Source organism: Ranitomeya imitator, chromosome 9 (assembly GCF_032444005.1).
Source record: "Ranitomeya imitator isolate aRanImi1 chromosome 9, aRanImi1.pri, whole genome shotgun sequence".
Taxonomy (NCBI): Eukaryota; Metazoa; Chordata; class Amphibia; order Anura; family Dendrobatidae; genus Ranitomeya; species Ranitomeya imitator.
The window spans coordinates 83,704,782-83,732,014 of record NC_091290.1 but is presented as its reverse complement, the minus strand read 5'-3'; positions in this window follow the sequence as shown (position 1 = coordinate 83,732,014).

Genomic DNA, 27,233 nt, shown 5'->3' with positions numbered 1-27,233 from the left:
GGATCGGCCATGCGGTACGCGACTTTCACGCCAAAGTCTCGTTTCAATGACGCGAAAAGCACCATTTCTCAGCCAACGAAGGTGGACGCAGAGTGTGGGCAGCGTGATGACATAGGTCTCAGTCCCCACCATCTTAGAGAAGGGCATTGCAGTGATTGGCTTGCTTTCTGCGGCGTCACAGGGGCTATAAAGGGGCGTTCCTGCCGACCGCCATCTTACTGCTGCTGATCTGGGCATAGGGAGAGGTTGCTGCCGCTTAGTCAGAAGCAGGGATAGCGTTAGGCAGGGTACATTAACCCCCAAACCGCTTGTGCTGTAGCGATTTCCACTGTCCAACACCACCTTTTGTTTGCAGGGACAGTGGAGGCTACATTTTTTTCCCTCAGCGCTGTAGCTCATTGGGCTGCCCTAGAAGGCTCCCTGATAGCTGCATTGCTGTTTGTACACCGCTGTGCAAACCAACTGATTTTTTCAAAGCACAAATCCTGTTGTTCCTTCCTTTCTGCACAGCTTTCTTGTTTGTTTGTCCACACTTTTAAGTTTTTTGTGCAGCAGTCCACTCCTTGTTATTGCTGCCTGCCATACTTTGCTGAGATTACTGCAGGGAGATAGTAATTGTAGGACAGTCCCTTTTTTTTTTTTGTTTTGTTATATCTCTTCAAGCCACTTTCTGCCACAGAAAATATACTCTAATACAGTGGCCCAGATTTATTCACTAGTCTCCCTGAAGAAAAAAAAAAAGGGTGCAGATTAAAATTGGCAAATCTGTATTAGTGGCAGTCCTGTGTGTGGCATCTGTGTCTCATTTTCTGGCACAGAAAACATACAGTCTATCAGTGGGCCTGATTTCTTGCCAATTCTCTCATAAATAAAAAAAAATAGTGGGAGATTAAGATTGGCAATTTTGCCTCAGTGCCAGTGCTGTGTGTGGCATCTGTCTCTAATTTTGTGCCACATTAAACCTAGTGTGTAATACTGGGCCAGATTTCTTTTAAATTCTCCCTGAAAAAAAAATAGTGGGAGATTAAGATTGGCATTTCTGCTTCAGTGCCACTCCTGTGTGTGCCACCTGTCTCAAATTGTGTGCCACATTAAACCTAGTGTGTAATACTGGCCAGATTTCTTTTAAATTCTCCCTGAAAAAAAAATAGTGGGAGATTAAGATTGGCATTTCTGCTTCAGTGCCACTCCTGTGTGTGCCACCTGTCTCAAATTGTGTGCCACATTAAACCTAGTGTGTAATACTGGCCAGATTTCTTTTAAATTCTCCCTGAAAAAAAAATAGTGGGAGACTAAGATTGGCATTTCTGCTTCAGTGCCAGTCCTGTGTGTGCCACCTGTCTCAAATTTTGTGCCACATTAAACCTAGTGTGTAAAACTGGGCCAGATTTCTATTAAATTCTCCCTGAAAAAAAAAATTGTGGGAGATTAAGATTGGCATTTCTGCTTCAGTGCCACTCCTGTGTGTGCCACCTGTCTCAAATTTTGTGCCACATTAAACCTAGTGTGTAATACTGGGCCAGATTTCCTTTAAATTCTCCCTGAAAAAGTAAAAATAGTGGGAGATTCAGATTGGCAATTCTGCCTCATTGCCAGTGCTGTGTGTGCCACCTGTCTCAAATTTTGTGCCACATTAAACCTAGTGTGTAACACTGGGCCAGATTTTTTAACAATTCTCCCTGAAAAAAAAAATTGTGGGAGATTAAGATTGGCAATTCTGCCTCACTGCCAGTGCTGTTAGTGGCATCTGTCTCTAATTTTGTGCCACATAACATATACTGTATAAGAGTGGGCCACAATTCTTCAATATTCTCCAAGAAAAAATAAAAAGGGGGAGATTTTTATTGGTAGTGTCTGCATCAGCGTCAGTCCTGTTAGTGGCATATCTGTCTGCCACTGAAGCTGTGTACTGTTATACACTGGGCCTGATTTTCCCTGCAGTCTCACCCACCTATAAAGGGATATATAAATCCAACAGAAGTTTGAGTTCACCTTGTAACTGGTTTTACAGTAGCAAATACCGTTAGTTTGGTTACGTTTTTCAAACAGTGAGGAAGTCTGGTGGTAGTGGTGGTGGAGCATCAGGTGGTCGTGGGAAAAGCAATATAGCACCTAAGTCTCGAGTTGTTGAGCCTGGTTCGTTGTCTGGCTACACAAGGCCTCGAACGCTCCCTTTTCTGGGAGTAGGAAAACCGCTTTTAAAGCCGGAGCAGCAAGAACAAGTTTTGGCTTTCCTTGCTGACTCGGCCTCTAGCTCTTTCGCCTCCTCTTCTGAAGCTGCTAAATGTAAAAGCAGCATGTCTTTAGTGGATGTTCACGGTCAGGGACAAGTTGCTTCCTTGTCTTCTTCACCAAGAACAACAGAGAAGGATGCGTCAGGCGACACAACGGGTTACTCCATGGAGCTCTTTACACATACTGTTCCTGGGTTGGAAAGTGAATCAGTTAAGAGGCCATGCCCATTACAAGATGAATCGGACATGGAGTGCACAGATGCACAGCCACAGCCAGATTACTATGCTGTTCCTTTGACTCAGACCAGAACATTGCCCTCGCAGTGTACTGATCCAGAATCAGACCCTGATGAGACTATGGTGCCCTGTCACGAACGCTATACCACCGGCTTACACGGTGACACAGAGGAAGTTGCACACGAGATAGAAGAGGAGGTCATAGATGACCCAGTTGTTGAGCCTGATTGGCAGCCATTGGGGGAACAGGGTGCAGGCAACAGTAGCTCTGAAGCAGAGGAGGAGGAGCCGCAGCAGGCATCAACATCGCAACAGGTTCCATCTGCCAGGCCCGTATCTGGCCAAAAACGCGTGGCAAAACTAAAACCAGTTGTAGGACAGCGTGGCCATCCGGTTAAAGAAGCTCAGTCTGCAATGCCTGAAAAGGTATCCGATAGTAGAAAGAGTGCAGTCTGACATTTTTTTAAACAACATCCAAATGATCAGCGTAAAGTCATCTGTCAAAAATGTTCAACTACCTTAAGCAGAGGTCAGAATCTTAAAAGTCTAAATACAAGTTGCATGCATAGACATTTAACCACCATGCATTTGCAAGCCTGGACTAACTACCAAATATCCCTTAAGGTTGTAGCACCCTCAGCCAATGAAGCTAGTCAGCAATGCTACATCCCTTCCCTCACTGTAAGCCCATCATTTCCCGCACCACCTGCAGTAAGCAGTAAATGTGCAGGTTTCATCGCCAGGCCAAAGCAGTCAGGGAATCACCAGTTTCGTAGTAGGAAACACTGCATGTAGGGCACCAGCAAGAATACCATCCCCAACACTCTCTCAGTCTGCCATGTCCACCGGCACCCCCGCTAGTTCCACGATCTGCAGCTCTCCAGTCCAGCTCACCCTACATGAGACTCTCGTTAGGAAAAGGAAGTACTCATCCTCGCATCCGCATACACAGGGTTTGAATGCCCACATTGCTAGACTAATCTCATTAGAGATGATGCCCTACCGGTTAGTTGAAAGCGAAGCTTTCAAAGCCCTGATGGACTACGCTGTACCACGCTACGAGCTACCCAGTCGACACTTCTTTTCGAGAAAAGCCATCCCAGCCCTTGACCAGCATGTAAAAGACCGCATCATCCATGCACTCAGGCAATCTGTGAGTACAAAGGTGCACCTGACAACAGATGCATGGACCAGTAGGCATGGCCAGGGACATTACGTGTCCATCACGGCACACTGGGTTAATGTGGTGGATGCAGGGTCCACAGGGGACAGCAATATTGGGACAGTTCTGCCTAGCCCACGGTGTAGGAAACAGTTGGCTGTAGGCATTCGCCGCCCCCACTCCTCCTCCTTCTCATCCTCCTGCAGAAGCGAGAGCTCGTCCACAGACCGCAGTCGCACCACCACTCCATCCGCAGCTGCCACTGTTGCACACGAGGTGTCCCATTATTGGACAGCTAGTGGCAAGCGTCAGCAGGCTGTATTGGCAATGAAGTGTTTGGGCGACAAAAGACACACCGCGGAAGTTCTGTCTGAGTTCTTGCAGAAAGAAACTCAGTCATGGCTGGGCACTGTACATCTTGAGGCAGGCAAGGTAGTGAGTGATAACGGAAGGAATTTTATGGCTGCCATAGCCCTTTCCCAACTGAAACACATTCCTTGCCTGGCTCACACCTTAAACCTGGTGGTGCAGTGCTTCCTGAAAAGTTATCCGGGGTTACCCGACCTGCTCCTCAAAGTGCGCAGACTTTGCATGCATATCCGCCGTTCGCCCGTACACTCCAGCCGTATGCAGAACCATCAGCGGTCTTTGAACCTTCCCCAGCATCACCTAATCATCGACGTTACAGCAAGGTGGAACTCCACACTGCACATGCTTCAGAGACTGTGCGAACAGAGGCGTGTTGTTATGTATTTGTGGGAGGATACACATACACAGGCAGGCAGTTGGATGGCAGACATGGAGTTGTCAGGTGTGCAGTGGTCTAAGGTACAAGACCTGTGTCAAGTCCTTCAGTGTTTTGAGGAATGCACACGGCTGGTCAGTGCGGATGATGCCATCATAATGATGATGCAAAGTTTGCCGCCAATAAAGGAGCAGGCGTCTGCAGCCGAGGAAGAGGATAGCCTTGATGACAGTCAGCCATTGTTTGGTCAGGGCAATCTACAGGACGAGGTAGCGGGCGAAGCGGAGGAGGAAGAGGAGGATGATGGGGATGAGTATTTTTTGAATGAGGAAGCTTCTCCGGGGCCAATAGTGACTGGTGGCGTTGCAAGGCCGGGTTCAGGTTTTTTGAGGGAGACAAGTGACGTAGATTTGCCTGAAACTGTCCCTCAACCCAGCACAACCGCAGATTTGACAACTGGAACTTTGGCCCACATGGCGGATTATGCCTTAGGTATCCTCAAAAGGGACCCACGCGTTATTAAAATGATGACCGATGATGATTACTGGTTGGCCTGCCTCCTTGATCCTCGCTATAAAGGCAAATTGCAAAATATCATGCCACATGAGAACCTCGAACAAATATTAGCAACCAAACAAGCAACTTTGGTAGACCGTTTGATTCAGGCATTCCCAGCACACAGCGCCGGTGATGGTTCTCACACGAGCTGCAGGGGGCAACAGGGCAGAGGTGTTAGAGGTGCACAAATCAGAAGTGGCGTTGGACAGAGGGGTTTTCTGACCAGGTTGTGGAGTGATTTCGCAATGACCGTAGACAGGACAGGTACTGCAGCCTCAATTCAAAGTGACAGGAGACAACATTTGTCCAGTATGGTTACTAACTATTTTTCATCCCTTATCGATGTTCTCCCTCAACCGTCATTCCCATTTGATTACTGGGCATCCAAAATAGACACCTGGCCTGAATTGGCAGAATATGCATTGCAGGAGCTTGCTTGCCCAGTAGCTAGTGTGCTATGAGAAAGAGTATTCAGTGCTGCTGGTTCAATATTGACCGAAAAAAGGACTCGTCTGGCTACCCAAAATGTTGATGATCTAACCTTCATTAAAATGAACCACTCATGGATTTCGAATTATTTTGCCCCACATTTCCCGGCTGACACCTAGCTCTCCTATAAAAAGGGCTCGCTTGTGGACTGGTCTTACTGACTGTTCCAATCTCTTAATTTGCAGCAGCTGTTTGTCCAGCATATGACATGTTTATACCTCCCTAAATGGGCTAACTCCCCCCACGGGGCCGTGGTCTCGCCACTTGGCGCAAGCACCCGTGAGAGTGCCGTTTGTCTGAAGAGGTGGGTGTGCCCGTTTTTGGTCGACGGCACTGCCACTGGGTCCCATATAGTACAATAAAGTGTCTCTGGTGGTGGTGGTGCGCAAACAACGTCAGACACACCGTTGTAACATGAGGGGCACTGGGCCTGTACCGCCGGCCACAAGAGAGTTTCCCCCCAGCTCAAACACTGTTCTACCACTTGCAAAATTATCTCTTACAGCTCCACCAATGTTTAGTCTATGCGCTGACATCCTTCAATGCCTGGCACTGATAATACCAATTTGTTGACATGTATGATGCTAGTTAAAATAGTCAGGGTCAGTGTCCTATATTGACACCAGTAAATACTTAGCGCCAAATTACTATGTCTGAAACTCAGCAGAGGAGCCCACCCCTCTACCTAAATATGCCACCCTTTTGTTTTTTGGTTTTGTTGTTTTGCGAGACATTAACATCTATTTATTTTTTGGGAGTACTAACTGTGTCAGACACTCCTTCCAATCGTCCTCCGCTGACCACACCAATGCTGCCTGTGTACCCCTGCAGGATAATGCAAACTGCTTTGAGCCTATTTTTTAAAATTTTAGGCCTACTAAGTCTGTCTGCGGTCCCTCCTTCCATTTGTCCTCCGCTGAGCACACCAATGCCGACCGTATACCCATGTAACTTTTTTTCATCCTGCAGTGAGCCTACTTTGTGGTGTAAGGCCTACTAGCAGTGTCTGTCTGCACCACTTAATACAGCTGTCCTCCTCCTTTAAAAAAAAAGGCTGATTTTCAGCTTGTCAGAATTATAACATTGCATTGGGGCCACAAGTTTCGTTGTGGTCTACAAACTGAGTCTTCCGCTCCAAGGTGTTCTCTCTGTTGCCTCTCCCTCACTTCTATCTTGATGCTCTTGTTAAGTAGTTGTTGAAACAACACTGCATTAGGCCTACAAGTTGGGTCTGGGTTGTAGAGACAGTGTCTGCCGCTCCAAGGTGTTCTCCTAGTTGCCTTTCCTGAGCTTCAATCTTCAGGCTCTTGTTAAATAGTTTTTTAATCAAACAACTGCAGTTGGGCTACTAGTTTGGTTGGGGCCTACTAACAGTGTCTGCCGCTCCAAGGTGTTCTCCTGGTTGCCTTTCCTGAGCTTCAATCTTCAGGCTCTTGTTAAATAGTTTTGTAATCAAACAACTGCAGTGGGGCTACTAGTTTGGTTGGGGCCTACTAACAGTGTCTGCCGCTCCAAGGTGTTCTCCTGGTTGCCTTTCCTGAGCTTCAATCTTCAGGCTCTTGTTAAATAGTTTTTTAATCGAACAACTACAGTGGGGCTACTAGTTTGGTTGGGGCTTACTAACAGTGTCTGCCGATCCAAGGTGTTCTCCTGGTTGCCTTTCCTGAGCTTCAATCTTCAGGCTCTTGTTAAATAGTTTTTTAATCAAACAACTGCAGTGGGGCTACTAGATTGGTTGGGGCCTACTAACAGTGTCTGCCGCTCCAAGGTGTTCTACTGGTTGCCTTTCCTGAGCTTCAATCTTCAGGCTCTTGTTAAATAGTTTTTTAATCGAACAACTGCAGTGGGGCTACTAGTTTGGTTGCCGCTCCTTGCTGTTCTCCAGGTTTCCTGTCCTGAAATTCCATTTTCAGGCTCTCGTTAAGTAGTTGTTGAAACAACACTACATTAGGCCTACAAGTTGGGTCTGGGTTCTAGAGACAGTGTCTGCCGCTCCAAGGTGTTCTCCATGGTGCCTCTCCCTAGCTTCTATCTTCAAGCTCTTGTTAAGTAGTTGTTGAAACAACACTGCATTTGGCTTACAAGTTGGGTCTGGGTTGTAGGGATTGTGTCTGCCGCTCCAAGGTGTTCTCCAGGTTGCCTCTCCCTAGCTTCTATCTTCAAGCTCTTGTTAAGTAGTTGTTGAAACAACACTGCATTTGGCCTACAAGTTGGGTCTGGGTTGTAGGGACGATGTCTGCCGCTCCAAGGTGTTCTCCAGGTTGCCTCTCCCTAGCTTCTATGTTTGAAGCTCTTGTTAAGTAGTTGTTGAAACAACACTGCATTAGGCCTACAAGTTGGGTCTGGGTTCTACAAACGGTGTCTTACGCTCCAAGGTGTTCTCCAGGTTGCCTTTCCCTAGCTTCTATCTTCAGGCTCTCGTTAAATTGTTTTTAATATAACACTGCATTTGGCCTACTTGTTTTGTTGGCCCTACTAACGGTGTCTGCTGCTCCTTGATGTTCTCCTACACTGAACAAACCAGTGCCGCCTGTTTACTTCTGTTACCAATTTTGAACTGCATTTAGCCTACTTAATGATTTGGGCCTACTCACTGTGTCAGCCTCTCATTACAGTTGTACTCCACTGAACAAAGCAATGCCCCCTGGTTAATCCTGTTACCAATTTTGAACTGCATTTAGCCCACTTTATTATTTGGGCCTATATCTGTGTTTCCTCCTCATCCTGCCCATTGCCCAGCCAGTGATAGATGAGTCTGCTAGTACATTGACCCAGAACGCTACATTCCCCATGCACGCTACACAGCCAGAATGTGACACTGCTGAAAGTCAGGTTCCCCTTCCCGCATACCATACCACCTTACACGGGGACAAAGAGGAAGGTGCAGATGAAAGTGCAGGTTACTTCATCAGGTGTGGGGGGGGAATACTCGTTGGTGACATCACTGGCACAGGGCCCCTCAAAGTACGCAAAAGTGTCGCTGCCGGTGAGAGGCGCCACCGCCGTGCAAACACGCCGCCGTACTTTGAGGGGCCCTGTGCCAGTGCCAATGCCCATGAGTGCCCCCCCCTGCTTGCTCAGGATCACAGCACTTGCAAAGTTTAAATACTTACCTCTCCCTGCTCCACTGCCGTGACGTGGTCCAGATTTCCTGGGCCCACTAAATACTTGAACCAGCCCTACCCCCCACAACTTTAGCCAAATGACCCCCAATTTCCAATGCTTTACTATTATTTTAAGGTAAATTAAGATTGACAAGCTTCAGTAACAAGAATGGATGTTTTTGCCATTAAAATGGGCACTGTAGGTGTTTTCATGGCCTCCACTCACTGCCGACTATGCTCCCCCATTGACTTGCATTGGGTTTCGTGTTTCGGTCGATCCCCGAATTTTCGCAATAATCGGCCGATTCCACTCGACTCGACTTTTGAGATAGTCGGGTTTCGCGAAACTCGACTCGACCCTAAAAAACGAAAAGTCGCTCAACCCTAGCGCTTGCGCCTATTAATAGAAGGGGAGAATTTCTTCAATTCTACAAGGTCAGGCCGAAAGCGCCTGCGCAGTGTGATACTCAAGCCAGAGAGCTAAATGCAAACACAGTGTCGGCGCAAAAGCTCCCTTGAATATAAGTGGCCTTTCCAGTAGGGATAGGTGTCACAATTCTTTCCTTCTTGACCTCTTGAAGTATTTGCTTGAAAAAAACTGTTTTGTCTTTGACCGCACTTATTATAGGAAAGCAGCTGGTACCGCAATGGGCACAAAATGTGCGCCCTCGTACGCAAACCTATTTATGGGGTGGTGGGATGAGGAGGTTGTTTACCAACTTCGTCTTTTTCTATATCTAATTGGTACAGATATATAGACGATGTCTTGTTCTTTTGGACTGAAACCCTGGATGAGTGTAATCTCTTTATTGGCCAGTTTAACGATAATCCCTGGGGGATCAGGTTGACTTCTAATATTTCTATGAGCATGGTCGACTTTTTGGACATGAAGATCACCATCGGGGGAATGGCCTGGTGACGGTTTTGCATCGTAAGACAACAGCTACAAATAGCTTGCTCCATTACACAAGTGCTCACCCAGCTCACCTACAGAATAGCATACTAAAGGGTCAATTCCTTAGATTAAGGAGAAATTGCACTGCCCTGACTGATTTCCTGGAGTAATCGCGTAAATTGACAGAGAGATTCCGAGAAAGGGGTTACCCTCGAAAAATAATATCCCAGGCATACCAACACTCCAAGCAAGCTATACGAGAAGTAATATTAAGACCCAAGAACAGGACTCCGACTCGTACCATTAATCTTGTCACTACATATCACAACCAGTGGAGTGATGTGTATACTATTCTCAAGAAGAACTGTGATATCCTTCTGACGGAATCTAAACTTTTACCATGGCTCCCCAATACCCCCAAAATGGTGGCCAGAAGATCTCGGGACCTCAAGGATGAATTAGTATCTAGCCACTTTAGACGGGCGACTACCAGAACAGGGACTGGTGACAACATCCATGGCTCTTACCCCTGTGGTAGTTGCAAGATCTGCAGCTATGTGATTGCTGATAGTGGGATTTGCCTCCCACATTTTTCAGAAAGAACCCAAGTGTCCGGATACTTTAATTGTTGCACCAAGAACCTTGCTTATGCTTTGAGTTGCAGTTGCCCAAAGCTCTATATTGGCTACACTACGCAAGAACTCAGGCGTCGGACACAGGAGCATCTATCCAGTATAAACATGGCCCTAAAAGACTCTGATAAAGGTAAAAAACTCTCTTCAGTGGCTACGCATTTCTTACAGCATCACGTTGGTTCACCAAGGGGGTTGAGGGTTATGGGTCTGGAAGGGGTCAAAGTTGACATTAGGCATGGCAGTATTGTATCCGAGCTGCTTAGGAGGGAATCCAAATAGATTAATAACCTTAAGAGCTTGGCCCCAGTGGGTCTTAATGAGGAACTCCTTTACACCGTTTTTTATAAGCAAGCATGAAGGGTTTCTAGTCCTCGGTACGTTTTTCCTTCCCTATTTTGTACTTACCTGTGTCCTTTTTGTCTTATCTTAGATTTCTTCCTGGACATGTCTACCTCTCTGGTTCCCTTCTAGGTGCAACAGGGATGACTACCATGGATCCTCAAGGCTGTCGATCTTGCGTCTTCCCATTCCTCGGCTCCTCCCTCAAGTTGAATTTCCGGCTATATTTTGTTGATTATTCTCTGCTACCAGCTATGCTGTGCATTTAGGTATCTCAGGTTTAACCTCTGTTAATCTGTTGTCTATTTGTTCTTTATAGTATTTGTATGGTGTATCATCATCTGGACAACAAATATATGTATATGATTGTCCGACTGATATTGGATATATGGGACTAGGGTTGAGCGACTTTTACTTTTTTAGGGTCGAGTCGGGTTTCGCGAAACCCGACTATCTCAAAAGTCGAGTCGAGTGAAATCGGCCGATTATGGCGAAAAGTCGTGGATCGACCGAAACACGAAACTCAATGCAAAGTCAATGGGAAATCTAACTTTTTTTTCCTCTCTCTCTCTCTCTCTCTCTCTCTTTCTCCTCCGTCCCTGAACAGAAAAGCTGGTGTTACACATTGCAAATCGCTACAGCGCACAAGCGACAAGATGGCGATAGGCGTCCATGCCCCTAAGACCTATGTCATCACTCTGCCTACGCTCCTTCATTGGCTGAAAAAATGGTGCCAAACGCATCATACAAAATGCGATCGGGTTGGGTTTCATGAAACCCGACTTTGCCAAAAGTCGGCGACTTTTGAATTTGTCCGATCCGTTTCGCTCAAGCCTATATGGGACTGTTATATGGGTCACATTGCTTGCGTCTCGACATTATGTCTTGTTTACTCAGAGTGTGGTCTTCAATGGGTGATTAATAAATAAATTTATTTATATTATTGTCTGACCTAACCTGAGTGTATGGGATTACCATTCTGCCTGTATTGCTTGTACCCAAATTTTATGTTCCGCTGGCTAAGATCATGGCTTCTCTAAGAATGTGTGATTTGGGACTTGGGACTCAAAATCAAATTGTGGGATGTTTTGGTTGGGTAATCATACTTATGCTAGATCATTGGTGTTTATATCGACATTTGCCCAGTACTATAGCACCATTTTGCGCGGGCGCCTGTGATTAATCGAGCCTGGCACTACTTATATTCAAGGGAGCTTTTGCGCTGACACTGTGTTTGCATTTAGCCCTCTGGCTTGAGTATCACACTGCGCAGGCGCTTTTGGTCCGACCATGTAGAATTGAAGAAATTCTCCCTTTCTTCTAATAGGCGCAAGCGCATTTCATTGTATCAGTTCAGCGCCACTGCAGCCATAGCAACTCTCGCACCAGGACTGCACACAGTACTGCGCAGTCTCGGCAACTTAGTGCGAGTGATTTACTGCACAGATGCAATAGGTTATACCTTTTGAACCGGAAGTAGATTCCAGTCTGTACACGCCAGGAGGAGACCACATGCCACTGTTTCCTCACATATGGTAACTATTCCATCTTATAATTTAGCTATAAATAGGCAGGGTGGGACTGCTTACCTCACACTTCCCCTGATGAAGACGCTTTCATAGCGTTGATACTCGTAGCGTTTCAGTCTCTCCATACCCCCCAGCACTAGCACCTTATTGTTGATTTTCGCATCTCTGCCTGGCTCTTTTTGTACCTGTAGGATCTTGGACCATCGTGTATATTTCACTTTTAGGCTCTTGGGTAATATTTTCTACAATTTTGTGACCTTGGTATCCGTATGGCTCCATTTGGTAAATATACCTACGTTGCAGCAACTGTATTTAACCCCTCAGTGACAGAGCAAATTTGGTACTTAATGACCGAGCCAATTTTTACAATTCTGACCACTGTCACTTTATGAGGTTATAACTCGGGAACGCTTCAACAGATCCTGCTGATTCTGAGATTGTTTTTTCATGACATATTGTACTTCATGTTAGTTGTAACATTTATTTGATATTACTTGCGTTTATTTATTAAAAAAACGGAAATATGGTGAAAATTTAGAAAATTTTGCAATTTTCAAAATTTGAATTTTTATGCCCTTACATCAGAGAGATATGTCACACAAAATGGTCAATAAATAACATTTCCCATATGTCTACTTTACATCAGCACAATTTTGGAAAGTTTTTTTTTATTAGGGAGTTATAAGGGTTAAAATTTGACCAGCAATTTCTTATTTTTACAGCAAAATTTACAAAACCATTTTTTTTAGGGACCACCTCACGTTTGAAGTCAGTTCGAGGGGTCTATATGGCAGAAAATGCCCAAAAGTGACACCATTCTAAAAACTGCACCCCTCAAGGTACGCAAAACCACATTCAAGAAGTTTATTGACCCTTCAGTTGCTGCACAGGAACTGAAGCAATGTGGAAGGAAAAAATGAACATTTTACTTTTTTTCACAAACATTTTACTTGGGAACCAATTTTTTTTATTTTCACACGTGTAAAAAGAGAAAATGAACCACATAGTTTGTTGTGCAATTTGTCCGGAGAATGCCAATACCCCATATGTGGGGGGACCACTGTTTGGGTGCACAGCAGAGCTCCGAAGGGAAGGAACGCCATTTGACTTTTTCAACACAGAATTCCTATTAATTGAGATCGGACACCATGTCGCGTTTGGAGAGCCACTGATGTGCCTAAACAGTGGAAACCCCCCACAAGTGACCACATTTTGGAAACTGGGCCCCCTAAGGAACTTATCTAGGTGTGTGGTCAACAAGTTAAACCCCCAAGTGCTTCACACAAGTTTATAAAGTAGAGCCGAAAAAAATAAAAATCATTTTTGTTCACAAAAATGATTTTTCACCCCCAATTTTTTATTTTCCCAAGGGTAGCAAGACAAATTGGACCCCAAAAGTTGTTGTGCATTTTGTCCTGAGTATGTTGATACCCCGTATGTGGGGGTAAACCTCTGTTTGAGCGCACTGCAGAGCTTGGAAGGGAAGGAGCGCCGTTTGACTTTTTAATCTCTTAATTGTGAGAGCGGACGCCATTTTGGGTTTGTAGATGTGCCTAACAGCAGAAATCCCCCACAACTGACCCCATTTTGGAAACTACACCCCTCAAAGATTTTAATCAGGGGTATATTGAGCAATTTGAACCCACACAGAGTTTGATAACATTAGGTCGTCATATTGAAAAAATTCATTTTTTTCCACGAGAATCTTGTTTTAGACCTGAATGTCTCACTTTTTCAGAAATAACATCAAAAAGTGGACACCACAATTCATTACCCACTTTATTATGAGCACAGCGATTTCCCATATGTAGTCAAAAAGTTCTGTTTGGACAAATGGCAGGGCTTGGACAGAAAGGGGCACAATGTGACAAATTTTGCTTTATTTGAAATTGAAGATCCAGGACCCATTCAAAGCTTCTAGAGACATTGAACAAAAAAGAAAATCCTTCCAGGAATTATTACTCACAGAGGGAGGCATGCTCCTAAAACACATTGGCTGACTATAAAATTGGTCTTGCTAACAAAACAGTTGTCCCGCATTTTCGTATATTGTAGCAGGAAGAATAAACTGTACTGGAATGAAGGGCAAAATGTGTAGGAAAATGCAGCCAACTGTGTGGCAAAGCGGAGTTTGTTCCAAAGATGAAAGAACACCATCAGGGCTAGAATGGCAGACACTTTCAGAAACTGGTCGTACAACGTCATTTTAGCTCCATCAATCCCTATATGAGAGACGAATGTGCCAATAGACGTGGTACACCATAGCAAGCTCCCACCCGCCAAGGTCAGAACCGCTATATGCACAAAACAACCAGTTCTCTATAGAAAGTATTGTCTGGTACCAGAGGTTCGGCAAGAACCAAAAAGTAAAGCCCATAGTGTATAAGTACAGAACTTCCTATTTTTTTTTAAATTCTACAATAAAATGATCATGCCCGTATCATCAACATAAATATAAGTAATATAAATGGAAGCCAAAGTTTTGTGTAGCAAGACAGTCGTAAAAATAGTCAAAGTTAGATAAATGGTCAAAAATGTTTGAGAGTAATCAAGTCCTAGAATTCATTTTCAGATTATCTCACTTTTCAAGATCATTTGTGGGGTCCACATTCTAACGCTTATTGACATAGGTACGTGGACGAGAATTTGTTGGAATAGTAGTTTGGTATGGGATTGATCGAGTCCTAGAATTTTCAGACGACCTGACTTTGCAAGAACATTTGTGGGGTCCACACTCTAGAGCGTACAGACGTGGGTACGTGGATGAGAATTTGTTGGGATAGTAGTTTGGTATGGGATTGATCGAGTCCTAGAATTTTCAGATGACCTGACTTTGCAAGAATATTTGTGGGGTCCACACTCTAGAGCATACAGACGTGGGTACGTGGATGAGAATTTGTTGGGATAGTAGTTTGGTATGGGATTGATCGAGTCCTAGAATTTTCAGATGACCTGACTTTGCAAGAATATTTGTGGGGTCCACACTCTAGAGCATACAGACGTGGGTACGTGGATGAGAATGTGTTGGGATAGTAGTTTGGTATGGAATTGATCAAGTTCTGGAATTAATTGTGAAATGGGGTAAAATGGGATCTACTAATTAAAATATAGTTTATCAATTGTTCCAAATTGTACTACTGGGGCCACTAAGCAGAAAATAAAAATTATTGAAAAAAAAAACAAACTAATAATTGTAGGTGGTGTGGTAGGTCTCAAAACAGGGGGAGATACAAAGGCCTGGTTGAGATGGGCATGTGGGGCAATAGAATCGAGAATCACTCCGTCTGCCATGCTTTCTGCAAACTCGGCATCTTTTTTGAGGATACCTTTGGGTGGGAGTGACAGGGACAGGGTGAGGAAAATGGCGTTCTGAAAGTCTCCGGGAATCCTCAGAGTCGAAGGCTTCCCCCGGTGCCATTGACTCAAATATGAGGCTGTCTACAACTTTTTCCTGAAAGTGCAGGAACGTAAGTGGTCCTTGGGATTTTTTATACAGGACAAAGCGGTTATATGTGGCAGTTTGAATGAGGTAGATTGCCACCTTTTTATACCACGCCCTGGTCTTCCTCTTGACCAGGTATGGTTGCAGAACCTGGTCTGACAGGTCTACGCCACCCATATGTTTGTTATAGTCTGTGACGCAGACAGGTTTTTCTTTGTCCCTGGTGGTACCCCTCTCTCTGACCGTCACAGTGGTGTCCGTATGCAGTGTGGAAAGCATGTAGACGTCCTTCCTGTCTTTCCACTTCACTGCAAGAAGTTGGTCGCTTGCAAGTGAGAATGATGCCCCCCTCTCCAAACGTCTGGACTAGAGTTGAGCGACCTTGACCTTTTTAGAGTCGAGCCGGGTTTCGCGAAACCCGACTATCTCAAAAGTCGGGTCGAGTGAAATCGGCCGATTATGACGTAAAGTCGGGATCGACCGAAACACGAAACCCAATGCAAGTCAATGGGGCAGCATAGTCGGCAGTGAGTGGGGGCCAGGAAAACACCTAGAGTGCCCATTTTAATGTCAAAACCATCCATTCTTCTTAATGAAGCTTGTCAAGCGTAATTTACCTTATAATAATTGGAAGGCATTTGAAATTGGGGGTCATTTGGCTAAAGTTGTGGTGGGTAGGGCTGGTTCAAGTAATTAGTGGGCCCAGGAAATCTGGACCACGTCACGGCAGTGGAGCAGAGAGAGGTAAGTATTTCAACTTTGCAAGTGCTGTGAACCTGAGCAAGCAGGGGGGGCCCACTCGTTGGCATTGGCACTGGCACAGGGCCCCTCAAAGTACGGCGGTGTGTTTGCACGGCGGGGGCGCCTCCCACCGGCAGCAACACTTTTGCGTACCATGAGAGGCCCTGTGCCAGTGACGTCGCCAACTAGTATTCCTCCCCCCACCTGATGAAGGAACCTGCACTTTCATCTGCACCTTCCTGTTTGTCCCCGTGTAAGGTGGTATGGTATGCGGGAAGGGGGACCCGACTTTCAGCAGGGTCACAATCTTGCAGTGTAGCGTGCACGGGAAATGTTGCGTTATGGGTCAATGTACCAGCAGACTCATCTATCACTGGCTGGGCAATGGGCAGGATGAGGAGGAAACACAGATATAGGCCCAAAGAATAAAGTGGGCTAAATGCAGTTCAAAATTGGTAACACAGGACTAATCAGGGGGCATTGCAGTGGAGGACAACTGGAATGAGAGGCTGACACAGAGAGTAGGCCCAAATCAGTAAGTAGTCGAAATGCAGTTCAAAATTGGCAACAGTAGTAAACAGGCGGCACAGCTTTGTTCAGTGGAGGAGAACAGCAAGGAGTGGCAGACACCGATAGTAGGCCCCAACCCAACTAGTAGGCCAAATGCAGTCTAACATTAACAACTACTTAACGAGCGCCTGAAAACGGAATTTCAGGACAGGAAACCAGGAGAACAGCAAGGAGCGGCAGACACCGATAGTAGGCCCCAAACCAACTAGTACGCCAAATGCAGTTGTTCCGTTTAACCACAATTTAATGAGAGCCTGAAGATAGAAGTTCAGGAAAGGCAACCTGGAGAACACCTTGGAGTGGAACACACCATCTCTCTACACCCCATACCCAATTTGTAGGTCTAATGCAGCGTAGTTTCCAACAACTACTAAACGAGAGCATGATGATCGAAGCATTGGCGAGGAAACCTGGGGAACACCTTGGAGTGGAACACACCATCTCTCTACAGTGGAACACACCATCTCTCTACACCCCATACCCAATTTGTAGGCCTAATGCAGCGTAGTTTCCAACAACTACTAAACGAGAGCCGGAAGATCGAAGCTCAGGAAAGGCAACCTGGAGAACACCTTGGAGTGGAACACACCATCTCTCTACACCCCATACCCAATTTGTAGGCCTAATGCAGCGTAGTTTCCAACTACTAAACGAGAGCCGGAAGATCGAAGCAATGGAGAGGAAACCTGGGGAACACCTTGGAGTGTAACACACCATCTCTCTACACCCCATACCCAATTTGTAGGCCTAATGCAGCGTAGTTTCCAACAACTACTAAACGAGAGCATGAAGATCGAAGCAATGGAGAGGAAACCTGGGGAACACCTTGGAGTGGAACACACCATCTCTCTACACCCCATACCCAATTTGTAGGCCTAATGCAGCGTAGTTTCCAACAACTACTAAACGAGAGCCGGAAGATCGAAGCAATGGAGAGGAAACCTGGGGAACACCTTGGAGTGTAACACACCATCTCTCTACACCCCATACCCAATTTGTAGGCCTAATGCAGCGTAGTTTCCAACAACTACTAAACGAGAGCATGAAGATCGAAGCAATGGAGAGGAAACCTGGGGAACACCTTGGAGTGGAACACACCATCTCTCTACACCCCATACCCAATTTGTAGGCCTAATGCAGCGTAGTTTCCAACAACTACTAAACAAGAGCATGATGATCGAAGCATTGGCGAGGAAACCTGGGGAACACCTCGGAGTGGAACACACCATCTCTCTACAGTGGAACACACCATCTCTCTACACCCCATACCCAATTTGTAGGCCTAATGCAGCGTAGTTTCCAACAACTACTAAACGAGAGCCGGAAGATCGAAGCTCAGGAAAGGCAACCTAGGGAACACCTTGGAGTGGAACACACCATCTCTCTACACCCCATACCCAATTTGTAGGCCCAATGCAGCATAGTTTCCAACAACTACTAAACGAGAGCCGGAAGATCGAAGCTCAGGAAAGGCAACCTGGGGAACACCTTGGAGTGTAACAAACCCTCTCTCTACACCACGGAAGGGCTGATTCTTAGGAAGGAAGGCTGTCGGAAAGAAGCAGGGCGCGTCCGAGGGTGATTATATTCTTATTAGGTATATACTCACCCTCGGACGCGCCCTGCTTCTTTATTTGTAATGAATGTTTATTTGCAATGTGGTTTTGACTTACTCTATTTTTTTGGTAAATAATGATTTTATTATTTTCATTGTTTTGCATCTTCTTGGCAATAATATAAAGAAGACGCGACAGGACAACACTCGGTGGATGCCATATCTGTGTTTAAAATTGAAAAAACCTTTCAGTTAACTACTTGCAGGAGAAAGTTATTGTAGCTGGTGGCCATTTTTAGTACTGTACCAGATTTTTGTTGTATGTGTTTGTTTTTAATGTTAAAATGTCTGCATTTGATATCTCTCCAGTATTTTCTCTTTTATAAGCAAAATACTTATTTTTATATTTTCTGATGTTGGTTCCAGGGGTACACGGGCAGCAGTGGTGTGGTCAGTGGAGGCCTAGTGGAAGGAGTGACCGCAGACAGGCATCGAAGGCCTAAAATAATAACACATGGCTGTAGGCAATTTTAAATTGGTTCCAGGGGTACACGGGCAGCAGTGGTGTGGTCAGTGGAGGCCTAGTGGAAGGAGTGACCGCAGACAGGCATCGAAGGCCTAAAATAATAACACATGGCTGTAGGCAATTTTAAATTGGTTCCAGGGGTACACGGGCAGCAGTGGTGTGGTCAGTGGAGGCCTAGTGGAAGGAGTGACCGCAGACAGGCATCGAAGGCCTAAAATAATAACACATGGCTGTAGGCAATTTTAAATTGGTTCCAGGGGTACACGGGCAGCAGTGGTGTGGTCAGTGGAGGCCTAGTGGAAGGAGTGACCGCAGACAGGCATCGAAGGCCTAAAATAATAACACATGGCTGTAGGCAATTTTAAATTGGTTCCAGGGGTACACGGGCAGCAGTGGAGTGGTCAGTGGAGGCCTAGTGGAAGGAGTGACCGCAGACAGGCATCGAAGGCCTAAAATAATAACACATGGCTGTAGGCAATTTTAAATTGGTTCCAGGGGTACACGGGCAGCAGTGGTGTGGTCAGTGGAGGCCTAGTGGAAGGAGTGACCGCAGACAGGCATCGAAGGCCTAAAATAATAACACATGGCTGTAGGCAATTTTAAATTGGTTCCAGGGGTACACGGGCAGCAGTGGTGTGGTCAGTGGAGGCCTAGTGGAAGGAGTCACCGCAGACAGGCATCGAAGGCCTAAAATAATAACACATGGCTGTAGGCAATTTTAAATTGGTTCCAGGGGTACACGGGCAGCAGTGGTGTGGTCAGTGGAGGCCTAGTGGAAGGAGTGACCGCAGACAGGCATCGAAGGCCTAAAATAATAACACATGGCTGTAGGCAATTTTAAATTGGTTCCAGGGGTACACGGGCAGCAGTGGTGTGGTCAGTGGAGGCCTAGTGGAAGGAGTCACCGCAGACAGGCATCGAAGGCCTAAAATAATAACACATGGCTGTAGGCAATTTTAAATTGGTTCCAGGGGTACACGGGCAGCAGTGGTGTGGTCAGTGGAGGCCTAGTGGAAGGAGTGACCGCAGACAGGCATCGAAGGCCTAAAATAATAACACATGGCTGTAGGCAATTTTAAATTGGTTCCAGGGGTACACGGGCAGCAGTGGTGTGGTCAGTGGAGGCCTAGTGGAAGGAGTGACCGCAGACAGGCATCGAAGGCCTAAAATAATAACACATGGCTGTAGGCAATTTTAAATTGGTTCCAGGGGTACACGGGCAGCAGTGGTGTGGTCAGTGGAGGCCTAGTGGAAGGAGTGACCGCAGACAGGCATCGAAGGCCTAAAATAATAACACATGGCTGTAGGCAATTTTAAATTGGTTCCAGGGGTACACGGGCAGCAGTGGTGTGGTCAGTGGAGGCCTAGTGGAAGGAGTGACCGCAGACAGGCATCGAAGGCCTAAAATAATAACACATGGCTGTAGGCAATTTTAAATTGGTTCCAGGGGTACACGGGCAGCAGTGGTGTGGTCAGTGGAGGCCTAGTGGAAGGAGTGACCGCAGACAGGCATCGAAGGCCTAAAATAATAACACATGGCTGTAGGCAATTTTAAATTGGTTCCAGGGGTACACGGGCAGCAGTGGTGTGGTCAGTGGAGGCCTAGTGGAAGGAGTGACCGCAGACAGGCATCGAAGGCCTAAAATAATAACACATGGCTGTAGGCAATTTTAAATTGGTTCCAGGGGTACACGGGCAGCAGTGGTGTGGTCAGTGGAGGCCTAGTGGAAGGAGTCACCGCAGACAGGCATCGAAGGCCTAAAATAATAACACATGGTGTAGGCAATTTTAAATTGGTTCCAGGGGTACACGGGCAGCAGTGGTGTGGTCAGTGGAGGCCTAGTGGAAGGAGTGACCGCAGACAGGCATCGAAGGCCTAAAATAATAACACATGGCTGTAGGCAATTTTAAATTGGTTCCAGGGGTACACGGGCAGCAGTGGTGTGGTCAGTGGAGGCCTAGTGGAAGGAGTGACCACAGACAGGCATCGAAGGCCTAAAATAATAACACATGGCTGTAGGCAATTTTAAATTGGTTCCAGGGGTACACGGGCAGCAGTGGTGTGGTCAGTGGAGGCCTAGTGGAAGGAGTGACCGCAGACAGGCATCGAAGGCCTAAAATAATAACACATGGCTGTAGGCAATTTTAAATTGGTTCCAGGGGTACACGGGCAGCAGTGGTGTGGTCAGTGGAGGCCTAGTGGAAGGAGTCACCGCAGACAGGCATCGAAGGCCTAAAATAATAACACATGGCTGTAGGCAATTTTAAATTGGTTCCAGGGGTACACGGGCAGCAGTGGTGTGGTCAGTGGAGGCCTAGTGGAAGGAGTGACCGCAGACAGGCATCGAAGGCCTAAAATAATAACACATGGCTGTAGGCAATTTTAAATTGGTTCCAGGGGTACACGGGCAGCAGTGGTGTGGTCAGTGGAGGCCTAGTGGAAGGAGTCACCGCAGACAGGCATCGAAGGCCTAAAATAATAACACATGGCTGTAGGCAATTTTAAATTGGTTCCAGGGGTACACGGGCAGCAGTGGTGTGGTCAGTGGAGGCCTAGTGGAAGGAGTGACCGCAGACAGGCATCGAAGGCCTAAAATAATAACACATGGCTGTAGGCAATTTTAAATTGGTTCCAGGGGTACACGGGCAGCAGTGGTGTGGTCAGTGGAGGCCTAGTGGAAGGAGTGACCGCAGACAGGCATCGAAGGCCTAAAATAATAACACATGGCTGTAGGCAATTTTAAATTGGTTCCAGGGGTACACGGGCAGCAGTGGTGTGGTCAGTGGAGGCCTAGTGGAAGGAGTCACCGCAGACAGGCATCGAAGGCCTAAAATAATAACACATGGCTGTAGGCAATTTTAAATTGGTTCCAGGGGTACACGGGCAGCAGTGGTGTGGTCAGTGGAGGCCTAGTGGAAGGAGTGACCGCAGACAGGCATCGAAGGCCTAAAATAATAACACATGGCTGTAGGCAATTTTAAATTGGTTCCAGGGGTACACGGGCAGCAGTGGTGTGGTCAGTGGAGGCCTAGTGGAAGGAGTCACCGCAGACAGGCATCGAAGGCCTAAAATAATAACACATGGCTGTAGGCAATTTTAAATTGGTTCCAGGGGTACACGGGCAGCAGTGGTGTGGTCAGTGGAGGCCTAGTGGAAGGAGTCACCGCAGACAGGCATCGAAGGCCTAAAATAATAACACATGGCTGTAGGCAATTTTAAATTGGTTCCAGGGGTACACGGGCAGCAGTGGTGTGGTCAGTGGAGGCCTAGTGGAAGGAGTGACCGCAGACAGGCATCGAAGGCCTAAAATAATAACACATGGCTGTAGGCAATTTTAAATTGGTTCCAGGGGTACACGGGCAGCAGTGGTGTGGTCAGTGGAGGCCTAGTGGAAGGAGTGACCGCAGACAGGCATCGAAGGCCTAAAATAATAACACATGGCTGTAGGCAATTTTAAATTGGTTCCAGGGGTACACGGGCAGCAGTGGTGTGGTCAGTGGAGGCCTAGTGGAAGGAGTCACCGCAGACAGGCATCGAAGGCCTAAAATAATAACACATGGCTGTAGGCAATTTTAAATTGGTTCCAGGGGTACACGGGCAGCAGTGGTGTGGTCAGTGGAGGCCTAGTGGAAGGAGTGACCGCAGACAGGCATCGAAGGCCTAAAATAATAACACATGGCTGTAGGCAATTTTAAATTGGTTCCAGGGGTACACGGGCAGCAGTGGTGTGGTCAGTGGAGGCCTAGTGGAAGGAGTGACCGCAGACAGGCATCGAAGGCCTAAAATAATAACACATGGCTGTAGGCAATTTTAAATTGGTTCCAGGGGTACACGGGCAGCAGTGGTGTGGTCAGTGGAGGCCTAGTGGAAGGAGTCACCGCAGACAGGCATCGAAGGCCTAAAATAATAACACATGGCTGTAGGCAATTTTAAATTGGTTCCAGGGGTACACGGGCAGCAGTGGTGTGGTCAGTGGAGGCCTAGTGGAAGGAGTGACCGCAGACAGGCATCGAAGGCCTAAAATAATAACACATGGCTGTAGGCAATTTTAAATTGGTTCCAGGGGTACACGGGCAGCAGTGGTGTGGTCAGTGGAGGCCTAGTGGAAGGAGTCACCGCAGACAGGCATCGAAGGCCTAAAATAATAACACATGGCTGTAGGCAATTTTAAATTGGTTCCAGGGGTACACGGGCAGCAGTGGTGTGGTCAGTGGAGGCCTAGTGGAAGGAGTCACCGCAGACAGGCATCGAAGGCCTAAAATAATAACACATGGCTGTAGGCAATTTTAAATTGGTTCCAGGGGTACACGGGCAGCAGTGGTGTGGTCAGTGGAGGCCTAGTGGAAGGAGTGACCGCAGACAGGCATCGAAGGCCTAAAATAATAACACATGGCTGTAGGCAATTTTAAATTGGTTCCAGGGGTACACGGGCAGCAGTGGTGTGGTCAGTGGAGGCCTAGTGGAAGGAGTGACCGCAGACAGGCATCGAAGGCCTAAAATAATAACACATGGCTGTAGGCAATTTTAAATTGGTTCCAGGGGTACACGGGCAGCAGTGGTGTGGTCAGTGGAGGCCTAGTGGAAGGAGTCACCGCAGACAGGCATCGAAGGCCTAAAATAATAACACATGGCTGTAGGCAATTTTAAATTGGTTCCAGGGGTACACGGGCAGCAGTGGTGTGGTCAGTGGAGGCCTAGTGGAAGGAGTGACCGCAGACAGGCATCGAAGGCCTAAAATAATAACACATGGCTGTAGGCAATTTTAAATTGGTTCCAGGGGTACACGGGCAGCAGTGGTGTGGTCAGTGGAGGCCTAGTGGAAGGAGTGACCGCAGACAGGCATCGAAGGCCTAAAATAATAACACATGGCTGTAGGCAATTTTAAATTGGTTCCAGGGGTACACGGGCAGCAGTGGTGTGGTCAGTGGAGGCCTAGTGGAAGGAGTGACCGCAGACAGGCATCGAAGGCCTAAAATAATAACACATGGCTGTAGGCAATTTTAAATTGGTTCCAGGGGTACACGGGCAGCAGTGGTGTGGTCAGTGGAGGCCTAGTGGAAGGAGTGACCGCAGACAGGCATCGAAGGCCTAAAATAATAACACATGGCTGTAGGCAATTTTAAATTGGTTCCAGGGGTACACGGGCAGCAGTGGTGTGGTCAGTGGAGGCCTAGTGGAAGGAGTGACCGCAGACAGGCATCGAAGGCCTAAAATAATAACACATGGCTGTAGGCAATTTTAAATTGGTTCCAGGGGTACACGGGCAGCAGTGGTGTGGTCAGTGGAGGCCTAGTGGAAGGAGTGACCGCAGACAGGCATCGAAGGCCTAAAATAATAACACATGGCTGTAGGCAATTTTAAATTGGTTCCAGGGGTACACGGGCAGCAGTGGTGTGGTCAGTGGAGGCCTAGTGGAAGGAGTCACCGCAGACAGGCATCGAAGGCCTAAAATAATAACACATGGCTGTAGGCAATTTTAAATTGGTTCCAGGGGTACACGGGCAGCAGTGGTGTGGTCAGTGGAGGCCTAGTGGAAGGAGTGACCGCAGACAGGCATCGAAGGCCTAAAATAATAACACATGGCTGTAGGCAATTTTAAATTGGTTCCAGGGGTACACGGGCAGCAGTGGTGTGGTCAGTGGAGGCCTAGTGGAAGGAGTGACCGCAGACAGGCATCGAAGGCCTAAAATAATAACACATGGCTGTAGGCAATTTTAAATTGGTTCCAGGGGTACACGGGCAGCAGTGGTGTGGTCAGTGGAGGCCTAGTGGAAGGAGTGACCGCAGACAGGCATCGAAGGCCTAAAATAATAACACATGGCTGTAGGCAATTTTAAATTGGTTCCAGGGGTACACGGGCAGCAGTGGTGTGGTCAGTGGAGGCCTAGTGGAAGGAGTCACCGCAGACAGGCATCGAAGGCCTAAAATAATAACACATGGCTGTAGGCAATTTTAAATTGGTTCCAGGGGTACACGGGCAGCAGTGGTGTGGTCAGTGGAGGCCTAGTGGAAGGAGTGACCGCAGACAGGCATCGAAGGCCTAAAATAATAACACATGGCTGTAGGCAATTTTAAATTGGTTCCAGGGGTACACGGGCAGCAGTGGTGTGGTCAGTGGAGGCCTAGTGGAAGGAGTCACCGCAGACAGGCATCGAAGGCCTAAAATAATAACACATGGCTGTAGGCAATTTTAAATTGGTTCCAGGGGTACACGGGCAGCAGTGGTGTGGTCAGTGGAGGCCTAGTGGAAGGAGTCACCGCAGACAGGCATCGAAGGCCTAAAATAATAACACATGGCTGTAGGCAATTTTAAATTGGTTCCAGGGGTACACGGGCAGCAGTGGTGTGGTCAGTGGAGGCCTAGTGGAAGGAGTCGACCGCAGACAGGCATCGAAGGCCTAAAATAATAACACATGGCTGTAGGCAATTTTAAATTGGTTCCAGGGGTACACGGGCAGCAGTGGTGTGGTCAGTGGAGGCCTAGTGGAAGGAGTTACCGCAGACAGGCATCGAAGGCCTAAAATAATAACACATGGCTGTAGGCAATTTTAAATTGGTTCCAGGGGTACACGGGCAGCAGTGGTGTGGTCAGTGGAGGCCTAGTGGAAGGAGTGACCGCAGACAGGCATCGAAGGCCTAAAATAATAACACATGGCTGTAGGCAATTTTAAATTGGTTCCAGGGGTACACGGGCAGCAGTGGTGTGGTCAGTGGAGGCCTAGTGGAAGGAGTCACCGCAGACAGGCATCGAAGGCCTAAAATAATAACACATGGCTGTAGGCAATTTTAAATTGGTTCCAGGGGTACACGGGCAGCAGTGGTGTGGTCAGTGGAGGCCTAGTGGAAGGAGTGACCGCAGACAGGCATCGAAGGCCTAAAATAATAACACATGGCTGTAGGCAATTTTAAATTGGTTCCAGGGGTACACGGGCAGCAGTGGTGTGGTCAGTGGAGGCCTAGTGGAAGGAGTCACCGCAGACAGGCATCGAAGGCCTAAAATAATAACACATGGCTGTAGGCAATTTTAAATTGGTTCCAGGGGTACACGGGCAGCAGTGGTGTGGTCAGTGGAGGCCTAGTGGAAGGAGTCACCGCAGACAGGCATCGAAGGCCTAAAATAATAACACATGGCTGTAGGCAATTTTAAATTGGTTCCAGGGGTACACGGGCAGCAGTGGTGTGGTCAGTGGAGGCCTAGTGGAAGGAGTGACCGCAGACAGGCATCGAAGGCCTAAAATAATAACACATGGCTGTAGGCAATTTTAAATTGGTTCCAGGGGTACACGGGCAGCAGTGGTGTGGTCAGTGGAGGCCTAGTGGAAGGAGTCACCGCAGACAGGCATCGAAGGCCTAAAATAATAACACATGGCTGTAGGCAATTTTAAATTGGTTCCAGGGGTACACGGGCAGCAGTGGTGTGGTCAGTGGAGGCCTAGTGGAAGGAGTGACCGCAGACAGGCATCGAAGGCCTAAAATAATAACACATGGCTGTAGGCAATTTTAAATTGGTTCCAGGGGTACACGGGCAGCAGTGGTGTGGTCAGTGGAGGCCTAGTGGAAGGAGTCACCGCAGACAGGCATCGAAGGCCTAAAATAATAACACATGGCTGTAGGCAATTTTAAATTGGTTCCAGGGGTACACGGGCAGCAGTGGTGTGGTCAGTGGAGGCCTAGTGGAAGGAGTGACCGCAGACAGGCATCGAAGGCCTAAAATAATAACACATGGCTGTAGGCAATTTTAAATTGGTTCCAGGGGTACACGGGCAGCAGTGGTGTGGTCAGTGGAGGCCTAGTGGAAGGAGTGACCGCAGACAGGCATCGAAGGCCTAAAATAATAACACATGGCTGTAGGCAATTTTAAATTGGTTCCAGGGGTACACGGGCAGCAGTGGTGTGGTCAGTGGAGGCCTAGTGGAAGGAGTCACCGCAGACAGGCATCGAAGGCCTAAAATAATAACACATGGCTGTAGGCAATTTTAAATTGGTTCCAGGGGTACACGGGCAGCAGTGGTGTGGTCAGTGGAGGCCTAGTGGAAGGAGTGACCGCAGACAGGCATCGAAGGCCTAAAATAATAACACATGGCTGTAGGCAATTTTAAATTGGTTCCGGGTACACGGGCAGCAGTGGTGTGGTCAGTGGAGGCCTAGTGGAAGGAGTGACCGCAGACAGGCATCGAAGGCCTAAAATAATAACACATGGCTGTAGGCAATTTTAAATTGGTTCCAGGGGTACACGGGCAGCAGTGGTGTGGTCAGTGGAGGCCTAGTGGAAGGAGTCACCGCAGACAGGCATCGAAGGCCTAAAATAATAACACATGGCTGTAGGCAATTTTAAATTGGTTCCAGGGGTACACGGGCAGCAGTGGTGTGGTCAGTGGAGGCCTAGTGGAAGGAGTCACCGCAGACAGGCATCGAAGGCCTAAAATAATAACACATGGCTGTAGGCAATTTTAAATTGGTTCCAGGGGTAC